The following is a 6,988-nucleotide window of genomic DNA, read 5'->3' on the forward strand; positions in this document are numbered from 1 at the left end:
CAATATGAAAAAACAGCATTGCAGTTACAAAGTGGGAATGCAGATTAAGAAGTGGAGGGGGAGGATACTGGTTTAGAGGGGCATATGGAAAGTTGAAGTCCTGACGTCAAATTCGGGCAAGCCTCTGTTCCACTAGCTTCTGTCACTCATTGCCGTCTCTCATTTAGCATTTAGTTCATGGGCATCTGAAAAACTGAAATGGTTTACTGTCCATGTAAGACAAATTGACATCCAGTCCATATTTCTTCATATGCGTTTTAGCTGTTAGCTGTTAGCTGTTAGCTGCTATCTGCGGCCCCTTGACTCGGCCATGGACTCGCCTCCTTTATTGACCCTTGGACTTAGTAAATAATTTCCATTTTTGATTAGTGAAGTAATTTGGTGCCATTTGGTGCCATATAGCATAGTAAGTGTGTCTGCATCTGTCACCTCACTGCACAGCGAGCCAACACTGCAGAACAAAATAATTTCTGTAGTTTGACCGTGTCTTTTTCACACGTAGCTATATCGTTACCTTCAGGGCATGTCTATCAAGTCAATTTACATACCGCAGCAATGCAACGCGCACACACATGCACACATACACACACACACAGGTGCAGAGTAGAATGGGCAGTTCCATTCAACTATAACAAAGCTAACACCTGTGCTGAAGAAAGGTTATAACTATATTTCCACAAATAACAACATGAAAAACAGCTGCAGGCATCCGACACACTGCACTCATTAGTTACTGAGCCTTAAATGACACTTACTGTCCACACAGTTTCTCTTGACCGTCCCTCAGTATCTCAACATTAGTCCAAAATCACGAGGCCAAGTTAGCTAACCTTCAAAATTAACAGTAAAACAACACAAACATGGCAACACTTACAGCTTTAAGCCGAGTTACGTACAGCCCATGACGATCTGTCCTTTACTGTTACAGAGCTTGTTACGCTTGTGGAATTTTGGAAGCACTAATTTATTAATTTAACACCCACTGAAGTGTAAACTATGAATCTTGCGGTTTTTTCTGTGCTTGCCATCCTCTGCGGTAGGCTAGCCCAATTGCGTGGTATTTCAATTTTATGATTATCGCGACAGCCCTAAGGCTATGTTCCAAGGCTGAATCTGAATGTAAATACATCTTTGTATGTAGAGGTAGTTGGAGCCAAATTTGCTGTTGGGCTCTTGTTGCTTCCAAGTTCCCATCTAGAACAGTGCACACAGCACACAGTGCTTCTACACTGGCCCCAGGTTTTCTTTATGTCTGTTAGTTTGTGATACTTCTATAACACAGCTTTATTTAGCAAAATGCACAAAGTGCATGGACAATATAAAGAAGATTTTGACATAGAGACCAATAATGCAGGACCTAGCCACAAATTACATTTGTGGCGTAAATTCCTAGTGCAATTAATTAAAGTACCATAAAACAACTGGCTGAATCTGGGGCATTTGGGGCCAAATGATGCATCAAGGTTTGCATTCAACTCTGCTTTCGTATTTTGACACTTGGAAACGGATATGTGAACAGCCTCAAAGGCCGTTTCACTGGATTTTCCAGGCTGCATAGATGATGACGTATCTTCACATACTGAAGGAACCCCCTTTATAAACTCCGAACTGGCAGACTGTTGAAGTGTGTAGCTCAGCGATTGGCTGACAGACAACAAAGAGTGATGGAGGTAAGGCACAGGATGATGCAAAAGACTGAAACACAGAGGGGAGACAGTCCCAACTGCCATACAGTCAGTAAAGGCCATTAGCATAAAGTGTAAAGTGATGTGTATTAAATCAGTAGACTGACAGTTATTTCATAGAGAAAAATACATTTGCTGTTATAAAAACTGTATTTTTCCAAGTGAATAAATTACATGAATAATACAGCTTGAGGCAGACAAGACAGACGGATGTTTTTGCCTTCTGCTTATTGCTCTGTTAGTTTATTTTTTTCTCAGTGAATTTAAGGAATATTACATGATCACTACTTGACCACAGCTACAGTATTTTGGTCACAAGCATAAGATGCATTCACACGTAGCTCTGACATATTTTCACTTCAGCCCTCATTACACGCATGTGTTGGGAACACGGGGACTCTACAGATGAAGTTGTGTGACAAAAACTGACCTTTTGTTACGAACCTGAGCCATTGAACTCATCTCCCACAATCCTCCAGGAATTCACACCTATGTTTGAAGTCCACCGATGGACCCAGTTTTCAGCTACCATTGGACAGTTCGACCTATGACAGGTCGACAACGACAATCAATCCTACGGCAGCGCCACGAGAGCCTGCCTACAAACAAGCTTAGTCAGTGCCAGCAGCTACAGCACACTGACTGCCATCTATTTTATCAAGAACAAGAGCAACGAGCTTAGCGCCAAGCAAAGACCTTTGGATAACGGAACCAAAGTTCTTCCACACGTGGCTAATCCACAAAGAAATCAAGGATCCCACCAAAACAACTTCTTCCTTTACCCAGTCTTGCTAAATGACAATTCTCCCTCTGAAGTCTTGTAAGTTGTTGAGGTGAGGTGAGTTGTTGCAGGAAGTACTGGTGAAAACCTGGTAAAAAAGGAGGAGTTTGTTGTGTACGTAGATTATTACAAGCAAGACTTAATTTCCTAACCTTACTCTAACACAACAAACTCCTCTCTCTAAATCTGTTTCCATCGTTGTCTTCCTGCAACAACTCACCTTTCCTGAGATTTTAGAGCTAGAATTGTCCTTGAGCGAAACTTCTATTTCTTGTTAAAAAGAAAAGGTGTCCGTTCAGTGTTGTCAGACTGCTATAACAGCATGAGCCTGTCTGTGGCAATAATAAGCCCTTTTTGTTGATTTTGACAGTCAAAAGTTGCAGCCACTGCAGCTGGTTTGCAGCTGCCGCCTGAAGCCATCTACTGCATGGATTCCAAAACCGTTTGTACCTACAAATCATTTCAATACCAAAATATGTGAAAATATTAAAGGAGGAGTAAAAATACAGAAGAAATTCTTTAACGGTATACTTGGCTTAGCAGAGGACTGTTTAGCCACTGTGAATGTACATTGTATTGATTTGATCTGTAGTTCTCAGCCACCGCTAAATTGATGTTAGCAACGTTATGCTTCACACAGACACAGAGTCTTTGCATGGTATCTAACTGTTATTAACTCGGCACCGTTATCCAACACAGATCACATACATACAGTTTTAAAACACAACCACACACGCAAAGAGGAAACTTCATCGTGCTTGTCTTTGTCTGCAAATGCTTGTGAACACTGAACATACGGTATAGGTCAAAGAAACAGACACAAACCTCCTTGTTCTTTAGTTTAGCGCATTTTAGTTTGGGTTCATCTTGTGCATTTTTACTTTTGTTTATCTTTTAAATAAATGCTTGTGGAAATACATGCTGGTTTCTTTACTGTTGTATAGGAGTGAAAATACCACCAACCTTGAACTCCAAATCCTTCAACCTACTAGCTGTTTCCAAAGTGAAAGTTTAGTAATTTTCTTGAGATTAAATTAATTAATTGGCTGTAAATTTTTATCTTCTTTAACAGTGGTGCCTTGAGGTGAATTTAACATGTTAAATTATATGATTAATAATAGTAATACTATTCTGTTTAATATAAATACTGATGCCATTCAAACCATAACATGCCTACTGCGTATTCGTGACTTTCTTCTCTGCATCAGAAGCATCAATCTGTGAACTCTCCTCCCTGCAGACTCTTTCATTTTATCCACCAACACGCTGCATTTTGCTTAACCCTGACTTTGATGTATCGTTTTGTTGGGTGGGTTGGTGGTATCCCAGACTTTGATAAGGTGATCTGAGGCTTCTGATCAGGAAGAGTCAGGCTTTGCCTTAATATGGATCAATCCGTGTCTGTCACTTCCCGTCCATCTCACCTCGATGGAGAGTGTGTTTTAAATTGATGCAAAGGAGCCTTCTTTTACACTTCAAACCCACACATTTGTACACAACTGTGCCTCCAGTAGTTCATGCATTAGTCATTGTACCTTTTGTAAGGTATTACATCTTCCTTATTAAAATGTTGAGTTGAATTCCTCTCTTAGAAATATTTAATTACTATTTTTAGCCATGCTGGCAGCGTGGCTAAAAATGGTAGTTTTGGCTGGTTGGTCCACCACTTTGGTCAACTTTGTATGGATTGCCTTCAAATTTTCTTATTCAGTGAACTATTTCAAGATCCACGAGGTGGACAGGCACAAAAGTAATCATCAGGTGTATATTTGTCCAATATTTCGGTTTATGACCTAATACCTGCAAAACTAATGACATTCCCATCAATCTCAGCTGAACTTTTTGTTTAGTGCTTATTCGAAAATGTTTGCATGCTAACATGCAAAACTTCGATGGTGAACATAGTAAACATTATACCTGCTTAACAAGCCAAATGGGATTCCCTGGTAGTCCAGTGATTAAGACACATACTAGTCCAAATGTTTTCGCTGTGTTACAACTGCAAAGACCAACATGCAGCTGTCGTGTTGTTGCCATGAGTCTCTTTCGGATTGTACCACAAATATAAAACAGATTCATTCTTCAGCTGTGCGAAAGTACAACCTTAGCAACTCTTGCCTGAAAGAAACAGCTTAGGGCTTGGTTAAAACCAGTTGCTATTAGCGTATTTAAAGCATCCTTGTCGCTACTTAATGAATGAGCGCCGCTACTAAAATTACACACAATCATTAATGATTTTCAGTAAGCTATGGTAACACTTGAATAGCTGTCTCCCTATCCTCATTCTTCAAGGACAAGCAAATGTGAGAGAGAGAGCAGCAGAAAGTGACAGTGAAAGTTAACAGAGGATAAGATCAGCATTAAGTTGTCAGGTTACAGCTCTGTCCTGTACTGTACATCTTGATAGTTAAATTAAATTAAAAAGAAAAGACCACGGAGGAGCTGAGGTTAGTAATGTTAAAGCAAAATAAGGATGCAAACTAGTCCTTTCAAGCTAATGAGGAGATTATTCTTTGGGAATTTGATGTACAAATGAAATGCTTTTAATTATAGAGGGGAGGTGGTTCTCATGTTGCCTGTAATGATTCTGAGGTGATATTAACAGTGTTTTCCTGCCATTATAAGGAGGTAAGGCTCAAAACTGCTTAGTGCTGTGCCATGAATGTAAAATCATTGTGGAGAGAATCAAAACTTACTAAATGACTTTTCCCAGATCTAATGGTTATAATTCAAACCCAGTAGACTTATTTAGAAAGTTTAGCTTTTGGGTGTAGTTTATTCTGCTCTAGATTTTCCTATTTATTATTCACAGATGTGGCAATAACAATGTTCCAAAATTATGTGGAATTTCTTTATTGGAAAACCACCAAAACCCCAACACAAAAATAGCATCTTAATTTTTTACATTATACCGCCCTGTGACAGCATGTTTTAATCCCTATGGACATTATTTTTATTGTTATTTGTAAATGTACCTGCTTTGCACCTGCCTCAACTCTTCTTCTCCCTGCACTTACTCACACACACCTTTACCTCTAATCTCTCACTGCAAACATACTGGCTTTCCCCGCCTCTCTCTGTCTCTCTCTCCCTGTCTGCTCCCCTGAGATTCTCCATCAGCAGTAGGTTATGTTTTATAAAGTCGCCGAAAAGACACTGACCTTTTTCACGGCAGCAGGTGCACCGCATGACAGCTTGTTAATTGCGTAGCTTATCAATGTCATTGTCCATCCCTGTGTTTCATTGTTGATATTGTCAAATGGCAGTTTTGTAGACATCACTCAACCCTAATTTGAATACATTTATTTACTCTGCAAGTAATCTTCTAACTGCATCTCCTTTGTATGTTTCTTTTTTTTGATGTCATGATATAGTTCTTAAATTTCATTCATAGTGGCCTTAAAAAGGTCTTTAAAAGTCTTAATTTTGACTAGGTGAAACCTGCAGAAACCCTGCAGTAAAAAAATTAAAAGCTGATGTTATGTATTTGTTTTATTTGGACATTTCTTTAAAAGATGAATGTGACATTCACTGAAAAGTTACTCTACTGTGAAAACCAAAGAGTTATCTGCACACGGAATAGTTTTGAAGCCCTGTAGGAGGTGTCATTTATTGAAAACTTTGAGAAGGTCTTGTGTGGCTTACATTGTATAGATGTGATTTGATCAGCTCTAAATTATCGATACCACCTAGTTGGATTCATTATCACTCTATTCGGGTCATTCTTTGTTTCATCACCCAGCCACAGGTTGGTTTGGATGTGTGCACATTCTTCTGTGTTTAAACTAGACCAAAAAACAGAGCAGCAAACAAGGCACTCTTCAAAAACTATTCAGGCTCTGGTACCGAAGACTCCTTATTTACTGTATCTTTGTATAAGGTAGAAAGTGAAAATACTCCTGCACACACAGAAGTACACTGCATAATAACTTTTCAACATTTCATGTGAAACATGAAACATTTTTGGGAGCATTTTAAATTTACCACTTCTACTAGACTTAACTCTTTGCAAGAGTTCAGCTTTAATGTTTGACATTATTGTAACATTAACTTGTCCTTTGAACTGACTGAGAATGTGAAATGTAACATTTTCCGTCAGTAGTAAAGACAAAATTAGTGCAAATATATAGAGAATTTATTGCAATGTGAACCATAATTGATATATTGTGTTCATAAAAAACACATATGGACAACATTTAAAACTAAATGTAAAAGTAAACAGAAGGGGAGAAGGCCTTTCCACATCAGATACAGACGTCCAGCACACTGCGTTACAGGTCTCTGAAGCTGTCTGGCACCAGATATGACTTCTGATCCACACTGTGACTATGGAAGGAAAATAAATGAGTAATAAATGTTGCAGGTAGTTAATGTAAAATATAAAGTTAACTATAAAAGATGTCTCAGTTTGGTTGATAGTGCTACTATGTCACGTATTTGAGAGAAAATGGAACAAGGGCAAGCAACACCTCAATATATATATATGACAGTCAATAACATTAGTCAACGATATGTTTTCATG

Source organism: Micropterus dolomieu, linkage group LG05 (assembly GCF_021292245.1).
Source record: "Micropterus dolomieu isolate WLL.071019.BEF.003 ecotype Adirondacks linkage group LG05, ASM2129224v1, whole genome shotgun sequence".
NCBI lineage: Eukaryota > Metazoa > Chordata > Actinopteri > Centrarchiformes > Centrarchidae > Micropterus > Micropterus dolomieu.